This window comes from Cebus imitator, unplaced genomic scaffold (genome assembly GCF_001604975.1).
Source record: "Cebus imitator isolate Cc_AM_T3 unplaced genomic scaffold, Cebus_imitator-1.0 Scaffold162, whole genome shotgun sequence".
Classification (NCBI taxonomy): domain Eukaryota; kingdom Metazoa; phylum Chordata; class Mammalia; order Primates; family Cebidae; genus Cebus; species Cebus imitator.
The window spans coordinates 1443800-1458589 of NW_016107477.1; positions in this window are offsets into that span (position 1 = coordinate 1443800).

Below are 14790 nucleotides of genomic sequence, written 5' to 3' on the forward strand. Positions count from 1 at the left end.
TCTCTAACTAATTTTATGAAGCCAGCATCAGCCTACTATGAAAATATGACTGAGATGACAAAGGAAAAAATCTTCAGGTCAACATCCCTGAAGAACGTAGACGCAAAAATCCTCAACAAAATGCTAGCAAATGAAATCCAGTAGCACATCATAAAGTTAATTCACCATGATCAAATAGCTTCATTACTAAAAGGCAGGTTGGTTCAACATACACAAATCAATAAATGTGATTCACCACATAAACAGAATTAAAAACAAAAACCGTGTGATCATCTCAATAGATGCACAAAAAAGCTTTAAATAAAATCCAACATTCCTTCATCATAAAAACCCTCAATAGACGGGGTATAGAAGCAACATACCTCAAAATAATAATAGTCATCTTTGCCAAACACACAGCCAACGTCATACTGAACAGGAAAAGCTGGAACTATTCCCCTTGGGAACTTGAGCAAGGCAAGGAGCCCACTCTCCGCACTCTATTTAACATTGTACTGGAAGTCCTAGCCAGAGCAATCAGGTAAGAGAAAGAAACAAAAGGCATCCAAATAGCAAAAGATGTCAAACTATCTGATATCATTCTATACTTACTTAGAAAGCCCTAAAGAATCTATCAAAAGACTACTAGAACCAATAAACAATTTTAGCAAGGTTTCAGGATACAAAATCATTTACAAATGTCAGTAGCATCTTTTGTTTTTTTTTTCCTTTGGAGACAGAGTCTTACTCTGTCGCCCAGGCTGGAGTGCAGTGGTGTGATCTCTGCTCACTGCAACCTCCACCTCCCTGATTCAAGCAATTCCCCTGCCTCAGACTCCTGAGTAGCTGCGATTACAGGCGCACACCACCATGCCCAGTTAATTTTTTTGTATTTTTAGTGGAGATGGACTTTCACTATGTTGGCCAGACTGGTCTGGAACTCCTGACTTCAGGCAATCTACCCGCCTTGGCCTCCCAAAGTGTTGGGATTTCAGGGGTGAGCCACCACACCTGACCATCATGAGCATTTCTATACACCAAAATGTCCAGGCTGAGTTAAATCAAGAACACAATCCCATGCATAACAGCCACAAAAGAAATGAAATATCTAGGAATATAACTAACCAAGAAGATGAAAGATCTATAAAACGGGAACTATATAACACAACAGAAAGAAGTCAGAGGTGACACAAAAACATGGAAAAATACCTCTTGCTCATGTGTTAGAAGAATCAATCTTTTAAATGGTCTTGTTGATCAAAGCAATGTACAGATTCAATGCTATTCCTATCAAACTACTGGCATCCTTCTTCACAGAATTAGAAAAATCTGTTCTAAAATTCACATGGAACCAACTGAATAGCCAAAGCAATCCTAAGCAAAAGGAACAAAGCTGGAGGCATCATGCTACCTGAGTTTACTCAAGGCTACAGTAACCAAAATATCACGGTGCTGGCACAAAAACAGACACATGGACCAACGGAACAAAGTAAAAATCTCAGAAATAAAGCCACACACCTACAGCCATCTGACAAGGTCAGCAAAAACAAGCAATGCGGAAAGGACACCCTACTCAACAAATGGGGCTGGGATAACAGGCTAGCTGTATGCATTAGAATGAAACTAAACCCTTGCTGTTCACCATATAAAAAAATTAACTTAAGATCGATCAAAGTTTCAAATTAAATGTAAGACCTCAAACTATAAAAATTCTAGAGGAAAACCTAGGAAATACCCTTGTTAACAATGGCCTTGGTTGTGAATTTATGGCCATGTACCCAAATGCAATTGCTACAAAAACAAAATTTGACAAGTAGGACCTAATTAAACTAAAGTGCTTCTGCACAGCAAAATAAACCACGAACAGAATAAACAGACAACCTACAGAAAGTGATAAAATATTTACTAACTATGCGTCTGACAAAGATTAATATCCAGAATCTATAAGAAATTTAAATAAATCAACAAGCAAAAGACAAATAGCCCCATTCAAAGGTGGGCAAAGACAAGAAAAGACACTTCTCAAAAGAAGACACACTAATAGACAACAAATATATGAAAAATGCTCATCATCACTAGTAATCAGAGAAGCGCAAATCAAAACCACAGTGAGATTTTATCTCACATCAGTCAAAATAGCTATTATTAAAAAGACAAAAAACAACAGTTATCGGCAAGGCTGCAGAGAAAAGGGAAGCTTATACACTGTTGGTGGGAACGTAAGTTAGGTCAGCCACTGTGGAAAGTAGTGTGGAGATTTCCCAAAGAACTTAAAACAGAGCTACCATTTGACCCTGCAATTCCATTACTGGGTATATAGCCAAAGCAATATACTTAGATCATTACACCGAAAAGATGCATGCACTTGTATGTTAATCGCTGCAATATTCGCAATAGCAAAGACATGGAATCAACCTGGGTGCCCATTAATGGTGAATTGGATAAAGAAAATGTGATACATATGCATCATGGAATACTATGCAGCTATTAAAAAGAATGAAATCATGTAGCAACCTGGTTGGGCCTGGGGGCCATAATCCTAAGTGAATTAATGCAGAAATAAAAAACCAAATACCATAGGCTCTTACTTATAAGAGGAAGCAAAACATTGAGCACACGTGGACATAAACATGGGAACTATAGACACTGTGACTCCCAAAAGTGGAGAGAGGAAGGAGGGCATGGGTTGAAAAACTACCTGTTGGGTACTATGCTCAGAATTTGGGTCCAATATACCCGTGTAACCATCTTACACATGTACCTGCTATATCTATAAATAAAAGCTGAAATTTAATTTTAAAAACGTTTCTTTTAATAGACTGACCCATTCATAATAACTCTCAGGAAGCATGGTATCATATAGTGCAGAAAATCAATAGTATATTTTCTGAAAAGATAGAATTATTCATCCTAGCTCCTAGGCTGTAAGTATCACTTGAGTTTTGACTCAAATAATAAGTTTACCTTTAATCAATAAAAATCTGTTAGAAAGAAAGAATGGATAAATGAATGTGTGGAATTTAATTGCTTGAGATGTATACTTTCCTCAAAATAGAGGCGAAACACCCAACAGGACAGAAGTGAATTCATTGGCCAGACACTCAAATTGTTGGTGAGTATCACCACCAAAGTCTGTGGGCAGTGGTGTGTTGGCAAGTGTTTAATAAGCAGCTCTCCAAAAACACTCCATCTGTGGTATTCGCCAATTTCCAAAGTGTAAATACTCCTACTGTGCTACCAATACAAAGTCGCTGAGCATGGAGCTGGGGACTGGTTCCAGTCAACTCCAGCACGCCAGGCCTAGTATTGCAATGGCCAGTATTGCTAGTTTCCAGTGTGCTCATAGGAGGCTTTAGAAATCTTGTTTCTCTGTGTGTTGTCATTGTCATTGTTTATTTGTTTTGGTTAAGAGGATAGAGTTTAATGTCAGACCAACCTGGCAGGAACATTGGCTCTGCCACAGAGGTTCTGTGCTGGTTAAGTTGCTTAAATGCTCTAAACCTGGGCCTCCTCATCTGCAGATAAGACTGGTAAGTCTAGTGACAACCTTAAAAGGTTGTTAGAGAAATACATAACATATGCAAAGGGTTTTACTAGTGCCTCGCTGGCACTTAGTGAGTGTTTAGCAAACATCATCTGTTGATGTTGATAATGATGCTAATAATATCTCTTTGTTCTCATCTAGGTGAAAAGGAACGTTTCCCTGGAATTAAGGTACTTAATTTTGGTGTTAGTGTCGTTTGTGGCTTCCTGGCTCGTTCCTTTTGGCCTCTCCGTGCTGCCTGTTCCTGTTTATTGGACTAATCCTGAGATCTTTTTTGTCTCATTCTTCATCTCCGCCTTCTGTGAGTCTCTGGGCACTGATCTGTCGCACCGATTTTATAGAACAAACTTTCTCTATGTGATTTCTTAGTTGACTTGGCTGGTCTCATCATTGCCCAAATCCCTTGACTTGGAAGAGTACTCTAAACATTTTATCAAAAATATACAGCTGATCATTTTGTTTCCTGAAAAAAATCATTCTCAGTAGTTATCATCATTTTCCATTTTTATCAACTCTAATCCTTAGAGCTTCTATGTTACCTCATTTACTCTCTAGGTGGGTATGACTATTCCCAACATATGGATGAAGACACTGGGGCATACAGATGTTAAGTAATTTGCTGTAGGTCACACAGCTTGTGGGAAGTTAAAATGTTTACAGTGAGATCAGAGCCTAGGTGTACTTGCCTCTGCAGCCTGCACTTACTTCATCTGAACTCTATTCAGCCCCCATTTATAGTTATGTTAAAATAATTTTATTCTGAAATATGCTTAAAATTATATGGATTCAATTAACAATAATCTGATGTACCACTAAAATCTTCTATTATGATATTTTCCACTTAGAGTTTGTTCTCTAGCATTTTATTATAGCTAGGATCATCAAGCAGCTTATTAATGATATAATGAGTAAAATAAGTGCTGAACAAATGCTGAACAGAAAGTAGAAAGAGAATTAAACCATGTTCTCATCAGTAGACATCAAAGGTCTGTATCTCATCCATAAATTGGGTTGAAGATACAATAAGAGTATTAGCCACAGTAGACATTAGGTAGACTGGACTTAAGATGTTCTTGTGCTATGTAAAACATGCTTAATTTCAAAACCCAGAAATTGCTTAATGAAAAACATAACCAATAAGAGGTGGGAAAAGTTCATTTTTACTATTGGAGAGGAACAGAATATGACTATTAGCAATATTCTTGTTTCTTTGCAGCTGCCACTGGGCAAAGGTCAGGGCACAGGTCAGCTGGATGTTTGTGTGGATCCTGCAAATGGAGAGGCTCCGTCTGCTGTGGAAGCAGAATGGAACTTAACCTCAGCTGAAACAGTGGTGGAGAGCAGAGGGATTTTCTAAATCATCACGTTTTTTCTTTTACATACATAAAGCCATACACACAGCCTGAGGCACTGACATTTTCATCAGTCGTTGATGACCTAGGAGTTGAGCTTTTTTCAGGACTGTAGTCATGAGCTCCAGCTGCTCATCTTTGCCTGACTCTCCAGTCAAGGGCCTGCTGTGCTAGTTCTTTTTCCCTCTACATTTTTCCCAGAAGACTCAGAGCTTACTGTGCAGCAGGCACTGCACCGGGCACTTTGCTGTGTTTCCTCATTAAATCCTCTCAATAACCCTTTGAAGGAGGTCTCATATTCTCCTTTTACAGCAGAGAGAGCAGAGGTGCAAAGAGATTAAGGAGGTTGCTTAAGGCCAAAGAGCAAGGACCTGGTGAACTTGAGATGGACCTCTGGATCTGTACATCAGTGTGCTTGTCTTTGCAAAAATGCTCACTGCCTGACACCAATTTTCTTGCCTGATTGCAGGCCAAAGAATGCATCTTTTGCATATTCTGTGAGAGTTTACGTTCAATTTCTTTTCCAAATTTTTTTAAGAAGAACTTAGGGAGACATCACAAATTGTATTTCTTTTTACTATTTTCTGTTATTGATTCTTATTTTCCCTTCTTTGACAGCTTTGTTGCACAGGTTTAGGTAGTGTCACTACCTGTGAGAATTTGATAAGAAATCAGAGAGAATCAATCTCAAATCAGGAAAGCATTCATGGCCCATTATTCACTTTCTGAGTAAATAGTTACTTCCAAAAATCCCATCATTCTGGAAGCTACTTCTTCGCAGATGAGATGCATGTGAGCGATTCCATAAAAGCAGTTTCAGCCCTGAAGACTCAGAAAAGTATGATTGGGTGATGTAGAAATCTTCTTAGAACTATCAACACTTGTTACTGTAGAATAGACATTGTTTCTTACGTTGGGAATACTCATGAGCAAGAAGAAAAGGAATGGTTATTATTGTACAACACAAGAAAGATATTTAAATTAGAAGGGGATCCAACTATATCTTCTATACATTATCTTGGCTACTAATGCAACTTCACGGTTGAGTTGTGAGAAGCTATGCTTGATCTTGTTCTTTAATATTTAATAGAACTCTGATTTTTAAAACTGAAGAGTTCAAATGGGTCCAAGTAAAGTAAAATCAAATAGACTAACATCTTTATTGCAAAAGATTATTTGTAGTGTAGGCACACGTGCGTGCACGCACACACACACACAAATACGTTTTACAGCTTTGTAAGTGTGAAATGTTATCAAGGCATGACCAGATCCTTGTGACCCTTTTTGTTTTAATATTACACTGTTAAACTCACAAGAATCTTTCTCTATGTCCCCATTTTAAAGGAGGGGCAGTGGTGAAGGTGAAAGGGGTTGATAGTCACGGATTGCTCCCTGGCAAAGTTCCTTGGATTCTCTTGGTTTACATTTTCTAAATGTCAGCAGTGTGCGCAGTTCCCTGTTCTGAGTGCTGCTCCCAACTGGCTGCTCTACAAGGACAGGGTGTACATGAGTAACAGAGACAACCTCAGAAAACCTTGGGAAGTCCAGTTCCTCCAGCTGGCCCTTCGGGTCATTGAAAGTGAAGGCTATAGAGCCAAGGGCAGAAGGCAAGGGATGGAGAAGGCTGATTCAGTGCAACCTGGGAAATTCACGAGAGTGACTTACTAACTGTGGTTTTCTGTCTTGCAGGTGCCTTACCAAAAAAATTAAGTAAATCCCTGCCACCTCCAAGGTCGCCAGCTTATTGTAATGCCAGTCGCCTATACTTGTGTCTTATTTACTTCCTCCTTTCAAGTGTTCCCATGCTGAACAGTGTACATACCTTGATCATGTATTTCTTCACTGGTTTAACAAACAGGTGTTCGGCACCAGGGGCTATGTGCCTTTTATTAGGTTGATGCAAAAGTAATTGTGCTTCTTGTCATTACATGTAATGTCCAAAATCGTAAAATTACTTTTGCACCAACTTAATACCATCTTGCAGTGTAAGTCCAAGGTAGCCCATGTTCCCGTGTGTGTGTGTGTGTGTGTGTGTGTGTGTGTGTGTGTGTGTGTTGGGGGTGCATGTGTGTGCACCTACAAATATAAGAGTATGCCTAGTACAGCTTTGGAACAACCAAAGAGGGTTCTCAAGGCCAGTTAAACCTCAGAGAAGTGAATTTCCTCTGCAAACAGGTGACCAAAACAAATCTGAACTTCCAGAGCTGCAAATCATGGAGTGGGAGGCAGCAATTTAGTTAAAAATTCAAGCCATTACCTTGTGTTTCTGTTTCCTAAGGAATGTGTGCACCGGAAGAGAAAACATTAGCATCCTATCCATGAAAGTAGGAACACATTGTTTTATCTCTTTCCCTAGAAGTTTCAGGAATTTCCATTATATCCTGTGGGAATTGAAATATCCTTCAGAGGTAATCTGCTGTGTGTTTTATCCTCTATCTTATTGACCACACATTCTTTATGCATTTGCTTACATCATGAAAGGCATCTTTATTTAAAATGGATATTGTTTAGAATGAATAGTTGGACATCAGTTGACATCCCTTCTCTCACTTAAAATATTTATAGCCAGAAAAACTCGTGTTTCATAACATCTGCTTGGACTTCTGATTCATAATCGTTTAAATATGTGATTACTACAAGATTAGCTGCAGAAACTAATGGCTTATTCATCTGATTTGATATATTTTAGGCATGAATGGACTCCCCTCCCCCAATCATGTGTACATCTGAGTTATATACCCTTTTGTACTTGATGAGACAGATCTTATGTGTGTGTTAAAAGTGTGGGTTTGGGGAATGCTTGTCTAGGGACTGCAAATGCTAGTCAGTCAAGAGCAGATTAATGATAGGCAGAAAATGGGTGGGACCCACATACTGTAGTCACATGGGGCTGGGTGGTCAGGAGAAAGAAACAGAGTCAGCGGGAGCACAGAGCAGAGAGAATCCGAAGTTAATCAGAGTAGAAATTATCTGGGTCGTCTGTGGCTATCCACCTTGCTGGGGGCAGTGTTGGGGGTGTTATACTCAGGGAGACAGGGTCCAAAAATTCTGGATGTGGATTATTTTCCTCTGTCTTGTGCCTGCTGGTGTCATCTTTGGCTGACAATATCATGTATGAGTCCATTCTTGCATTGCTATAGAGAACTACTTGAGATTGGGTAATTTATGAAGAAAAGAGGTTTAATAGACTCACAGTTCCAGGGGCTATACAGTAAGCATGGTTGGGGAGGCTTCAGGAAACTTACAATCATGGCAGAAGGCACAGGGGAAGCAGGCACATCTCACATGGGTGGAGAATGAGGAACAGAAGGAAGGTGGAAGCGCTACACACTTTTAAAACAACCAGATCTTGTAAGAACTATCATGAAAACAGCACGATCAAGTCACCTTCTACCAGGCCTCTCCTCCAACATTGAGGATTATAATTTAACATGAGATTTGAGTAGGGAAACAGAGACAAACTATATCATATATCATTCACTGGAGATCACTAGTTTCAAAACAAGCAACTCCCTTAAAAAGTAAGCATCTGTCTTAGTCTGTGCTGCTGTAACAACATATATGAGACGGTAATTTATAAATAGTAGGTATTTATTTCACAGATCTGAAGGCTGGGAAGCTCAAGATCAAGGCATTGGCAGACTTCATGTCTGTCGTGGGCTGCTCTCTGCTTCCAAGGTGGCGCCTTCTTACTATATCTTTGGGTGGCAGCGGGGGTGGGCAGTGGATGCTGTGCCTTCACATGACAGAAGGGGCGAACATTATACCCTTACATGAGGAAGGCAGGAGGGCAAACGGGGTCAGTTAGTTAAGGGTCCCAATCTCATTCATGAAGCTGGAGTCCTCATAACTTAATCACCTCCTAAAAGCCCCTCTCCTTAGCACAGCCATATGGGGCCTCAGGTTCCAAGAAATGAATTTTGAGGGGACCCACACACTCAATCCATAGCAGTGTCCATGCTCGACATTTAAAAATATGTAAAATGCACTATTGAAGAGTTTATTCTGGATTCATCTCCTTTTCAAACCTTGGAAAAATTGCTCAATATACTATTGGGTGTTTGGCCATTTCTGTTGTCCAGAATAATAGATTCAATGACTATACCTCAATATATTATTTTGGTATCACAGGCTAAGAAACATCAACTTAGGAAACTATCTTTCAAAAAAAAAAAAAAATCATGTTCACTTATAGGATGGCCTACAGACAAAATACGGCTCATAACATCTGGCAACATCTGTTCTTTGGCCACTCAGTGTTTTCTTTCTAAATATTGAATAGGAATGCCTCTAGGCAGGGCATGTTTTCTCCATTGCTACAAAGGTTCCTCTGCTCCCAATCAGTTTATTCTTTGCAGAGTCACACATATATCTATATCTACATATCCAGATCTATCTCTCTAACTCATCTATGATATATGTATGTATGTATATATGTATCTATTTATCATCTGCATCTTAACTCTCTGTCTCCAAGACTTATAAATGTTCAATAAATGTATAAAAACCTCTAACATGTATTGAAGGCTTACCATGCTGTAGACAGCCCTAGGATGCAAGTCTATTTTTACTTCCATTCTAATATACTGAGGAAATCTAAGAAAATTGCCCAAGGTAATGCAGATGGTAAATGGCAGATTCTGGGATACAAACTCAGGGGGCCGGCTCCAGAGCGGTGACTCTCCACAACCTTCTCAGCACAGTAAACAGCCAGTGGCAAACTCTCCTTTCACTGTGTGAAGCGCTTCCATGTCCAGCCTGTGATCCAAGGACAGCCCAAGCTTTATCTACTTCTGAAGTTCAGATGCAGAAATATCTGAAAACCTTAGATGTGCTTGAGGGGGCACAGGACTGAGTGTTCTGGGATCTGAGGGACCGAAAGGAAGAGACCCTCATCAGCTTATAAGCCAGTCCCTATAGCCAGCACCAGCTATCAGATTTGTAGAGCCCGGTGCAAGTAGAAAACGTGGGGCCTTTGTTCGAAAGGCAGAAACAAAGTGCTGTTAAAAAAATAGAAATATAAAATGTTTTCCTTTCTTCTGGCCACTGTTAATCTGTGATGGCGCTTTTTGTTTGCTATTAAATGTGCTCCCTTGTGGGTTTGGAGCCATCCGGAGGCCAGCACAGGCTGCTGGTGCCCGTGGCCCTGCCCTGCAAGGCCTGCTCATATCTACATCTATACACAGGTATGTCACGTGCATTTTCTCTGCCTCAGTTCCTTGTTTATCACATCAGGTTGGAGTAGAGGTTATTGTGAGGATTAAATCAGTAGACATATGTAAGAATGCTCACAATAGTTTCTAACATGTAGTAAACAATATTCAACGGCTAGGCATTTTTTTATGTATTATTTATTATTATTTTTTAACCCAAACTAACACTTGAATGTCTAGTCCATATTTAGCAATCAAAAACTAATTCAAGGATTTCAAGATGTCTAAGACTTGGCAAGGCAAAAAAAAGTGTTGACTCAATACTGTATCTATCCTATGCAAGGCACGGGGCTAGGAGCTATGAGAGCATGCGGGATTCCACCAAGGGATCAATGGTCTTAGGGATGTTGGTCTATTGGGGATGTGATGCAGAAACGAAGATGCTAGGATGAAGCCATGGACCTAAAGTGTTGTAGGGACAATAACAGCTTCTGGGACTCAGTGAAAGAAACCAAGGAGAGTCCCTCCGAGAAGTTCATGTGAGCCAAGCTTTGCAGCATGGGAGGTCCCTAATGTCAAAGGATAACTTTTTTTTTTTTTTTGAGACAGAGTCTCATTCTGCTGCCCAGGCTGGAGGGCAGTGGTGCCATCTCAGCTCACTGCAACCTCTGCCTGCCAGGTTCAAGTGATTTCCCTGCCTCAGCCTCCCGAGTAGCTAAGATTACAGATGTGTGCCACCATGCCCAGCTAATTTTTGTGCTTTTAGTAGAGATGGGGTTGGCCAGGCTGGTCTCGAACTTCTGACCTCAGGTGATCAGCCTGCCTTAGCCCCCCAAAGTGCTGGAATTACAGGCTTAAGCCACCGCACCCGGCAAAGGACAACTTTGTGGAAAGGTAAAATCATGACTATCTCAAAAACATTTAATGAACACATGTCCAAGATTTTATTCTACTCTTTAACTCATGATAAAATCACTACAATATTTTTTAAATGATTCCAAAGAAGATTGAACGAACATATTTAGGCAACCAGGAATGTTAAAATAAGTTTGCTAATTGATACAAAACCAGCCTCTCACCCAGATAAGAGTCAATTGCCACTCCACCTGGACAAGATTCATTTGCATCATCTCTATTGAAGAGAATCATTGGAATTACTATGAGTTTTCTACAATTTACGGAGGTATAAAGTAACTCAAATACAATGAGAACACAGACTGTGCAGAATAAAATAATCTCATAGAGCACATCTAGCATTTCATTGAAAAACCTTTCTTAGAAATCTTTTATGCCCCCCCATGAAAGAGAGGTGGATATAGGCTGTTTGTCATCACAGATGCAGAGGGAATAGGGAACTCAGAGATGAAGCTGGCGGCATCACCTCTCCTGGGCTTCTCTTTCAGACAGCTGGCAGGTCCCAGCAGGGCTTGGGGCAGCTCAAGGCTTGCTTGGTACTTCAGGGCTTTGGGGAAAGAGAGCCAACTCTTTCTGCTAAGGGGTCTGAACAGTCTCTGGCTGTTCAAACACATTAAGCTTTATCACTTACTTGCACCTTGCTGAAGGTCAAACAGAAGCTGTGAGTCCTTTTATCACAGTCATTTCCTACTTAATAATAACAGAAGGCAAGACAATGAAGACGTGGGATTTGGTGGAGGAGGAGAGACGCTGCCTGGCATTTATCTACAAAGTCGTAGGAAATTTTCTCCCTTCATTTCATGCGGACAGCAGCACAGCGACCCTACGAGGTTAGTAGCCCTATCCCCCATTTTTCAAAGAGGAAACAGAGATGAAGGAATTTTCCCAGGGTGAAGGATGGAGAGGCAGAGATTGAACTCTGTGCTTTCCTGACAAGGAACCAGGAAAGGAGGGCAATGTTGGGCCTCAGGCCAAGGACCATAATCAGGGCTCTAGGGGCTTGGGGCTGAAGGTGGAGCACAACGAGGAAAGATGGTAGAAGCTGAAGAGTGTGCCTGGTCTTGGCTTTCAAGCAAAGACACCTTATATCTAAGTGCAGCTTCATCCCTGGATGACAGATGGGGCTACTATATTCATCAAAAGGCCCGTGGACCATTCCTAATTGTTGTTACTTATAGCTACAGAGTGAGTGCCTCACTTTGCTGAACTTCTGCTACCTTATCTACAGAAGAAGGGGTTTGGGCAAGAATCCTTCTCAGGTCTTTTCCAGCACCGGTGCTATGTGACAAAGAAACTCAGAGGGTAATTGACAACAGTAACATGCAAGGGAAACCAGTTTGTTAAAAGTGCTAGAGAAGTGAAACATAAAAAGCAAATTCTACCCGAAGAGAAATTCAACTCAAATGTAGGTAAACCTGCCAAAGAACTCTGCCTGTTAAACGCAATCTTCCTGGCCTCTACTCACCTGGTCAGTAAACATCCAAAATTGTGATGCTGTCAGGCTGCAACCCTTTCCTAAGCTTTTCAAAGACATCATTAACTTTGGTCCTTTGCATGACTGAAAGATGAAACAGTTATACCCTGGTTCTGCGGATGCCACAAACATAGGTGTTATTTGCTATTCTGCTGTCTTTTCTGGTTACTGGGACCTTCTGAGTCCCTGGTGCCATTAGCCTGCCTTCTGCTGTCCCTGCAAGTTTGTTCAGGCTTTTCACCTTCACTGTTGATTACAAAACCTCAGCTGGATGCTGCTCAGCCTGAAATAAAAGGAAAGTCAGCTCAGGAGAAGGGGTGAGTGCTTGAAACACCTAGGGCTGGATTGGGGTTGGCTTTTAACCACATTTCTAGGAGTAAACTCTCCAGCCAGCCCCGGCCAGTGTCACACAGTGTGAATGTCCCAGCCATCCTGTCCCTCCCTGATCAGCTCTGGGTCTTCATTCCCACATTCTTGTGCTTAGACCTTTGGGGAAGGACATGCAATAAATGCATCAATCGATAAGCCTGAAGCTCCAAAGCAATCCTTACTGTTAAAAGCCCTCTCCCAAGTCACAGCCGACTCAGGGCACTTTAATAATCCCAAAGCTTTTACCAAATAGAACTAGTCATATAAGGTGAACGCAATACTCAGTGAGAAACTGGAGATTCATTTTTCCATTCGGTAAATATTTAGGAACATCTATGTGTGTCAGACACTATTCTAACAGCATTAACACAAGAGCAAAAGTCCCTGACCTCATGGAACTTACATTCTAGTGAGCAGAGTAACAATAAACAATTAAGTATATGATATAAAGAAACATGCACAAAACAAGGTAAGGAAAGGGGATAGAGAGTAACGGAGAGATATTATTTGATTTAGGATGTCAGGAAAGGCCTCTCCTATAAAGATGACATTTAAACAGATCTGAACGAAGTGAAGGAATAAGTTGTCTGTATCTGGGGAAGAAGTTCCAGGCAACAAAAGCAAACATCCTGAGGCTTGTGAGTTTTCTATCTAGCGGGTAGGATAGTAGAGGTGTCATGGAGGCCACAATGGCTGAAATGAAGTGATCAGGGGGAAGACTAGTTGGAAATGAGATCAGAAGGTAGGGACATGTTTTAAAGTGAAGCTTAGGGCCATTAGGAACATTAACATCCTGCCCGCCCTCCTCCCCAGAGAAGGAAAAGCCATTAGAGGGCTTGGGGCAAAAGAGTGACATCCACACACACACACACACACACACACACACACACACACACACAAAGTTCATGAAGGTCAAACAGGGGCTGTGAGACCTTTTATCACAGTCATTTCCTACTTAATAATAACAGAAGGCAAGACAATGAAGACGTGGAATTTGGTGGGGGAGGGGAGGTGCTGAGAAGTTCATGTGAGCCAAGCTCTGCAGCATGGGAGGTCCCTAATAAATGCTGCCGGTAGATCGACACGATGAAGACTGAGAATGGAATATTGGATCTCGCAACACAGAGGCCACGGTGGCCTCAGTGAGAGCAGTGTCCGCGGAGTGGTGGTGATGAGAATCTGTCCAAGAGAGAATGGGAAGAGGAGAAGTATGGACAGAGTACACACAGTTCTTTAAAGTAATTTTGCTGTAAAATGCAACAGAAACTAGACAGTCGCGGGAGATAGTTTTTTTAGTAAGATGAGTGAAGTGTTATTATTAGTATCCTATTATTCTGATGGGGATAAGGAAAAAAACCTGATGACTCATAGGCAAGGGTGATTTGGGGAATGATGTCCTGTGGTAGATGAGCGGGTGTGGCCATGCATACCCATGCTTTCATAGTACTGGGAGAAAAGGCAGAATACAGTTGCAGACGGGTAGTAAGTTTGGTTGTAGAAGCATGTATGAGTTCTGCTGGGCATGGTGGCACACACCTGTAGCCCCCACTACTTGGGAGACTGAAGCCCAACACTTGCTTGAGCCCAGGAGTTCTGCGCTGTGGCTGCTATGCCAATCAAGTATCTAGACTAGGTTTGGCATCAATATGGTGACTTCTCAGGAGCAGAGACCACAAGTTTGCCTAAAGAGGGGTGAACCAGCCCAGGTAAAAACCAGGGCAGGTCAAAATTCCCATATTGATCAGTAATGGGATCCTGCCTGTGTTAGACACTGCACTCCAGCCTGAGCAGCATAGCCAGGCCCTATCTCTTTTTTTCTGAGACAGAGTTTTGCTCTTGTTGCCAAGGCTAGAGTGCAATGGCGCAATCTAGGCTCACTGCAACCTCTGTCTCCTGGGTTCAAGCAATTCTCCTGCCTCAGTCTCTCAAGCCTAGCTCATGCTTATATTTTTAGTAGAGGCAGGGTTTCACCATGTTGGCCAGACTGATCTGGAACTCCTGACC